The 6928-nt window shown below is 45.5% G+C and overlaps 1 protein-coding gene across 1 annotated transcript in view; it reads right to left on the bottom strand.

Moving 5' to 3' along the window:
• DLGAP5 (DLG associated protein 5) overlaps positions 1-801 on the bottom strand; it is a 53900-nt gene extending 53099 nt beyond the window's left edge. The window contains exon 1 of the mRNA XM_012806547.2: positions 793-801. The gene's annotated coding sequence lies outside the window, so the exon portion shown is untranslated. The remainder of the gene's footprint in view (positions 1-792) is intronic.
• Between the last annotated feature and the right edge of the window lie 6127 nt (positions 802-6928).

Here is a 6928-nt window from a genome sequence, read left to right as displayed (position 1 = left end):
CTAAAAAAAAAAAAAAGAAAAGAAAATGACAATGCAATGGATTTTACAGCAAGAATTCTCTACTATTTGATTTGTCACTTCCTGCAAGTAGTCATTTGCTAAACATTAAGGAAAAATTAATACATAGTACTAGCTTTGTGTGTGTGTGTTTTTGTTTGCAGTTTTTGGCCGGCGCCCCACTCCTTTGAGCCACAGGCGCCGCCCTACACTAGCTATTTTAAAATACAAAATAACACTATTCAGAGAGCAGGAGAAAGAGAGAAAGAAAATTAAAGGCATATTTAATTGTCAAAACAATCCTAAAAGGTGAGGTTATTCTGCCGTTATGCAGGTGAGGAAAATTAACTGCCCACATCAGCACAGCTCCAAGGTAGTGGATCTGCGGCTCTTCACACACATCTGAGTTTTTTTGGGTTGATCTGAAAGTCTAGAATGCGTTCCTCTCTCCTGCCGAAGGCTCCAACCCGGCAATTTCAGTTGTCACAGGACCTGGGAGGAGCTACTGGAATTTAACCTTGGAACCAGGGATGCTAAATATCCCCGCAAACTGAGGAATCGTTTCACCCAAAGGCCAATTACGCCGCGGTGCTGAAACGCTGCCCGCTACACAGATGATGGCAGGAAATATTTACTCTTCTGGCAACTGTGTTATCAGGCTGGGAACGCGGGCAGCACCGTGGGGGAGGCGCCTTTCCCTGAACGGCGTCCCGCTCGCAGCCCGCGGCGCTCACAGCCTGCTAGACCTTCCACAAAAGCGGGAATAACGGCGTCCTCCCTCCCGCGCCCACCTACCTGAAGCACCTCCTAGCGGGAACCCTCAAGGGAATCAAAAGTCAAGGAACAAGGAGGTGAACGACCACTGCCTCCGAGGCGCGCCGCCGCACAACTCAAACTTCCCGCACCGAGCCGCTGATTGGAGGGGCTTTAACCACCACATCCGGCGAACGCGCCCGCCTCTTCCCCTCGCCGAGGTTTGCGATTGGCTCGCCTGGTGCGACATTTGAATTGATTGAAAGGTGAAGCGACCGTGGGGCGTTTGAAGCGGAAAATAGGCGGATCGGTGGACGCGGGAAGCTGAGGGCCGGGCTGCTGGGCTCTGGGAATTCGTGCCTGAGGTCGCAGGCTCTCCCGGGTTCCAGAAGGAGGGCGAAGGGACCCACGCGGGGCAACCAGAAGCTCAGGCCTCCCGGAGGCCGTGGAAGGGACTCAGGGTGCGCGGGCTTCCCGGGTCCCAGCGGACTGCATTGCTGCGCTTTTTTCTTTTTTTTTCTTTTTTTTTTTTTTTTTTGAGACAATCTCACTATGTCGCCCTCGGTAGAGGGCCGTAGCGTCACAGCTCACAGCAACCTCAGACTCCTGGGCTCAAGCGAGCCTCCTGCCTCAGCCTCCCGAGTAGCTAACTACAGGCGCCAGCCTAACGCCCGGCTATTTTTTAGAGATGGGGTCTCGCTCTGGCTTAGGCTGGGCTCGAACATGTGAGCTCAGGCGATCCACCTGCTTCCAAGTGCCGGGATGACAAGTGTGAATCACCGCGCCCGCAGGGTCTCACTCTTACTCAGGCTGGTCTCGAACTCCTGAGCTCAAGAGATTCTCCTGCCTCCCCCTCGCAAATTCAGGGATTATAGGCGTGAGGGCACCGCACCCCAGCGCCAGCATGATGGTGGATACCTGTGTCCTGTGGTCCCAGCTACGTGGGAGGCTGGGGCGGGAGGATTACTTGAGCCCAAGAGTCTGGGGTGCTGTGAGCTGTGACGCCACAGCACGCTACCAAGGGCAACGTAAAGAGACTCTGTCTAAAAAAATACAAATTATTGTCCTTTCTATAAACTCTGTGCAACCTTTATAATACATTTTAACCTAAAGTAAGACCCCAAATCAGATGGTTTCTCAGTTTTGAAAGTTAATGAGTCAGCATTCATTGTAATTATGGAAACTCTGAAATAAAATACCTTTTATTTAGGAAAAAAAGCATGGAAAAGAAATCATAGTACCATTTAAATATATATACATTTACATGTATTTGTTTATATATAATTCCATTATTCATTTCAAGAAAAATGAACATGCATATGTAAGAAAAAGAATGCTGTGCCAGGCACAGCGGCTCATGCCTGTAATCCTAGCTCTCTGGGAGGCGGAGGTGGGTGGACTGCTTGAGCTCAGGAGTTAAAGGCCAGTCTGAGCAAAAAGCAAGACCCCCATCTCTACTAAAAACAAAAACTGAGGCAAGAGGATCGCTTGAGCTCAAGAATTGGAAGTTGCTGTGAGCTATGATGCAACAGCACTCTACCCAGCTGACAGCTTGAGATTCTGTTTCCAAAAAGAAAAAGCTGTAAATAAATTGGCAAAATTTTCTTTTCTTTCTTTCTTTTTTTTTTTTTTTTGAGACAGAATCTCACTATGTCACCCTTGGTGGAGTGCCGTGGTGTGACAGCTCACAGCAACCTCAGACTCTTGGGCTTAAGCAATTCTCTTGCCTCAGCCTCCCAAGTAGCTGGGACTACAGGCGCCCAACACAATACCGGGCTATTTTTTTTTTTTTTATTGTAGTTGTCATTTTTGTTTGGCAGGCCTGGGCTGGATTTGAACCCACCAGCTCTGATGTATGTGGCTGGTGCCCTAGCTGCTTGAGCCACAGGTGCCAAGCCAATAAATTGGCAAGGAAATTATTTCACAATCATATGTATAACTGTCCAAGTGTGTGTGTATTGAGTTATTTTTATTTCTTTTTTAGTAAATAATAACTGTACATTAATGCAATTCTGGGGTACAGTGTGGTGTTTTCATATACAATTTGAAATATTTTCATCAAACTGGTTAACACAGCCTACGTGTCATTTTCTTAGTTATTGTGTTAAGACAATCATATTCTACTCTTAGAAAGATTCACTTGTACTCTTGTAAGAGAGTTATTTTTAAATAGTTGGTGATGCTGTAATTTAATTTGATCCTTTTTGGAAAGCAATTTGGCAGTATATCCCAAGTGTGGGGACGGGCTGTGAGGTGGCAGGGCCCCCACAGCTTAGGGAAGCATTCAATGAACCACCCTCCTCACCCCCTTCTGGGTCTCCTCCTTTAACCACAAACATTCTTTTCACCTGCCAGAAGCTACATAGCCCATGCATACTTTCCTTATTGGCAAGCACACAGCTTTTCCTCCTTAAAGTTAATCCTTATTCCAGGTGTTAAGATTTACCTTGATGGGCTCTGCACCAGTAGCTCAGTGGTTACAGAACCGGCCACATGCACCAGGCCTGGTGGGTTTGAACCTGGCCAGGGCCTGCTAACCAACAATGACAACTGCAACAAAAAATAGCCAGGCATTGTGGTGGCTGCCTATAGTCCCAGCTACTTGGGAGGCTGAGGCAAGAGACTGGCTTTAAGCCCAAGAGTTGGAGGTTGCTGGGAGCTGTGATGCCACAGCACTCTACTGAGGGCAGCATAGTGAGACTCTGTCTCAAAAAAAAAAAAAAAAAAGATTTACTTTGTTAACGAGACTTTATAAATAAAGTCTCTTCCACAGTTTGGTGCTGGCTGCAGTCGTTAGCTGCATCTAGACCTCCCAAACCCATCCTATCCTTCCTCTCTTGTGTTTTATGGCCCTTGTGTCTGTCTTTATCATTTCCCACCATTTCCACTCAGGTTATTTCTCCTTCCCCATGCTGGTTCAAGAAACTGAAGAGCTGGGTGGCGCCTGTGGCTCAATGAGTAGGGTGCCAGCCCCATATACTGAGGGTGGTGGGTTCAAACCCAGCCCCTGCCAAACTGCAACAAAAAAATAGCTGGGCATTGTGGCAGGCGCCTGTGGTCTTAGCTACTTGGGAGGTGGAGGCAAGAGAATCGCCTAAGCCCAAGAGCTGGAGGTTGCTATGAGCTGTAGCACTACGGCACTCTACCAAGAGTGACAAAGTGAGACTCTGTCTTAAAAAGGAAAGAAAGAAACCCAAGAACTATAAAAACTTCAGAGTCATTTTGTCCCCAAAATGCCATATCTGATGATTTATGATTAAATCATATGCCTAAAGATGTTCATTGGCTTCCTGTCAGTGAAAAACGGGAATCAGTGTAAATGTCAACAAGGAAGGATGGCTTAGTAGAGAGTCTAATCTATTTGATGGCATACTGTGTAATAATAAAAATAATAACTATGAAAGCCAAATGACAATCTAGAAAAATGCATATGCCATAAGGTTAAATGAAAAATACAATGTTCATTACTGAAAAATGTGATCAAGAATATACCAAAACTTACAATAGCAATGTTAAGTTGGGGAGATGACTGTTTTCTTTTCTCTTCAAACTGTTTAATATAGGGTGTCCCAAAAGTTGTCCCTAAAGTAGCCATACGTTAGGAAATTCTAGCTAAATGTACCTTTATTTACAAAACATTTTTCTTTTTGAGACAAAGTTTCACTAATTCACCCTGGGAAGAGGGCCCTAGTGTCATAGCTTACAGCAACCTCAAACTCCTGGGCTTGAACCAATCCTCTTGCCTCAGCCTCCCAGATAGCCGGGACTAAAAGTACCCTCCACAATGCCCAGCTAGTTTTTCTATTTTTAGCAGAGATGCAGGTTTCACTCTTATGCTGGTCTGGAACTCCTGAGCTCAGGTAATCCACCACCTCAGCCTCCCAGAGTGCTAGCCAAATTTAATTTTAATTTAATTTAACAAAGTGTTTAACTTTCTTTCTTTCTTTCTTTCTTTTTTGAGACAGAGCCTCAAGCTATCCCCCTGGGTAGAGTGCTATGGCATCACAGCTCACAGCAACCTCTAACCCCTGGGCTCAAGCGAGTCTCCGGCCTCAGCCTCCCAAGTAGCTGGGACCACAGGCACCTGTCACAACGCCCAGTTATTTTTTGGTTGCAGCCGTCATTGTTGTTTGGCAGGCCCAGGCTGGATTCGAACCCACCACCTTAGGTGTATGTGGCTGGCGCCTTAGCCACTTGAGCCACAGGTGCTGAGCCTAAGTGTTTAACTTTCAATGTGTTAATTATTTTTTTATTGAGACAGAGTCTCACTTTGTTGTCCTTGGTAGAGTGCTATGATAGTTTGGTTTTTGTGGCATCATAGCTCACAAAAACTCTTGGGTTTAAGCCATTCACTTGCCTCCACCTTCCAAGTAGCTGAGACTACAGGCACCCGCCACAACGCCAGGCTTTTCTTTCTTTTGTTGAGATTCGGGTCTCACTCTGGGTCAGGCTGGTCTTGAACCTCTGAGCTCAGGGCAATCCACCGCCTCAGTCTCCCAGAGTGCTAGGATTACAGGTATGAGCCACCATGGCTGGCCTTAACTTTCAATTTGATTCCCAAAATAAGGCACATGATACCTTTCATATCATTACCAGCCCTACTTTTTTTTTTTGAGACAAGAGTCTCACTTTGTCACCTCGTAAAGTAATGTAACATCATAGCTCACAGCAACTTCAAACTCTACTCTTAGGCTCAAGTCATTCTCTTGCCTCAGCCTCCCAAGTAACTACCTAGGCCTATAGGCACCTGCCACAATGCCCAGCTATTTTTAGAGATGGGGTCTTGGACTTGCTCAGGCTGGTCTTGAACCTGTGAGCTCAGGCAATCCATCCACCTTGGCCTCCAGAGTGCTAGGATTACAGGCATGAGCCACCACACATGTCCTGCCACCACTACTTTTATTTTTAAAATGTTTTAAGGAATTAAGAAACTTTTTTCTTAAAATGTTTTTAAAATGTTTAAAGGAATTAAGAAACTTTTTTTTTTCTTTTTTGTAGAGACAGAGTCTCACTCTATATCCCTCAGTAGAGTGCCTTGGCACCACAGCTCACAGCAACCTCCAACTCCTGGGCTTAGGTGATTCTTTTGCCTCAGCCTTCCCAGTAGCTGGGACTACAGTAGCCCAACTATTTTTTGTTGCAGTTAAGCCAGGGCTGGGTTTGAACCTGCCACCTTCGGTATATAAGGCTGGCACCCTACCCACTGAGACACAGGGGCTGCCTGAAACTTTTTTTTTTTTTGAGACAGAGTTTTACCATGTCACCTTCAGTAGAGTGCCATGGTGTCACAGCTTACAGCAACCTAAAACTCTTGGGCTTACTCAATCCTCTTGCCCCAGCCTCCCAAGTAGCTGGGACTATACAGGTGCCAGCCACAATGTCCAGCTATTTTTTTGTTGTTGCAGTTGTTGTCGTTTAGCAGTCCCAGTGGCCAGCGGCCTAACCACTGAGTATGGGCCCCGAGCCTAGAAACCTTTTAATCAGAATAAGGTCTGCTGATTAAACTGTCATTACTAACTAACCCAACTTCGCCAATGTAGAAAATGAGACTTTAGATAAGGACAAGGTGACTATATTAATAAAGTTCAATTTTTGTAACTATAGTGCTACACATGTTCTTTACAATCTTTTTCTTTCTTTTTCTTTTTCTTTGCAGTTTTTGGCTGGGGCTGGATTTGAACCTGCAACCTTTGGTATATGGGGCTGGCACCCTACTCCTTTGAGCCACAGGTGCCGCCCTGTTTTTTATTTTTTTATTGAGGATACAAAGAATTAGGTTACAATGTTTGCATTTATTATCTCAAGTCCCTCTTGTAATTGTGTCCCACTACAATTTTTTTTTATAATAAACTGCAGGATCAGGTGGTGCCTATGGCTCAGCAGGTAGGGTGCCGGTCCCATATACCAAGGGTGGTGGGTTCAAACATAACTGTGGCCAAACTGCAACAAGAAAATAGCCGGGCATGGTGGTGGGTGCCTATAGTCCCAGCTACTCGGGAGGCTAAGGCAAGAGAATCGCCTGAGCCCAGGAGTTGGAGGTTGCTATGAGCGGTGTAATGCCACAGCACTCTACCAAGGGCGATAAAGTGAGACTCTGTCTCTACAAAAAATACATAAATAAACTGCAGAGTGTCTACTTGAAAATAAATTGATACTAACATTAATTTTTTTTTTTTTT

This window comes from Otolemur garnettii, unplaced genomic scaffold (genome assembly GCF_000181295.1).
Source record: "Otolemur garnettii isolate 467f Iridium unplaced genomic scaffold, OtoGar3 scaffold00054, whole genome shotgun sequence".
Taxonomy (NCBI): Eukaryota; Metazoa; Chordata; class Mammalia; order Primates; family Galagidae; genus Otolemur; species Otolemur garnettii.
Note: the sequence above shows the minus strand (reverse complement) of the source record. Positions and strands in the feature narration are given on the sequence as shown.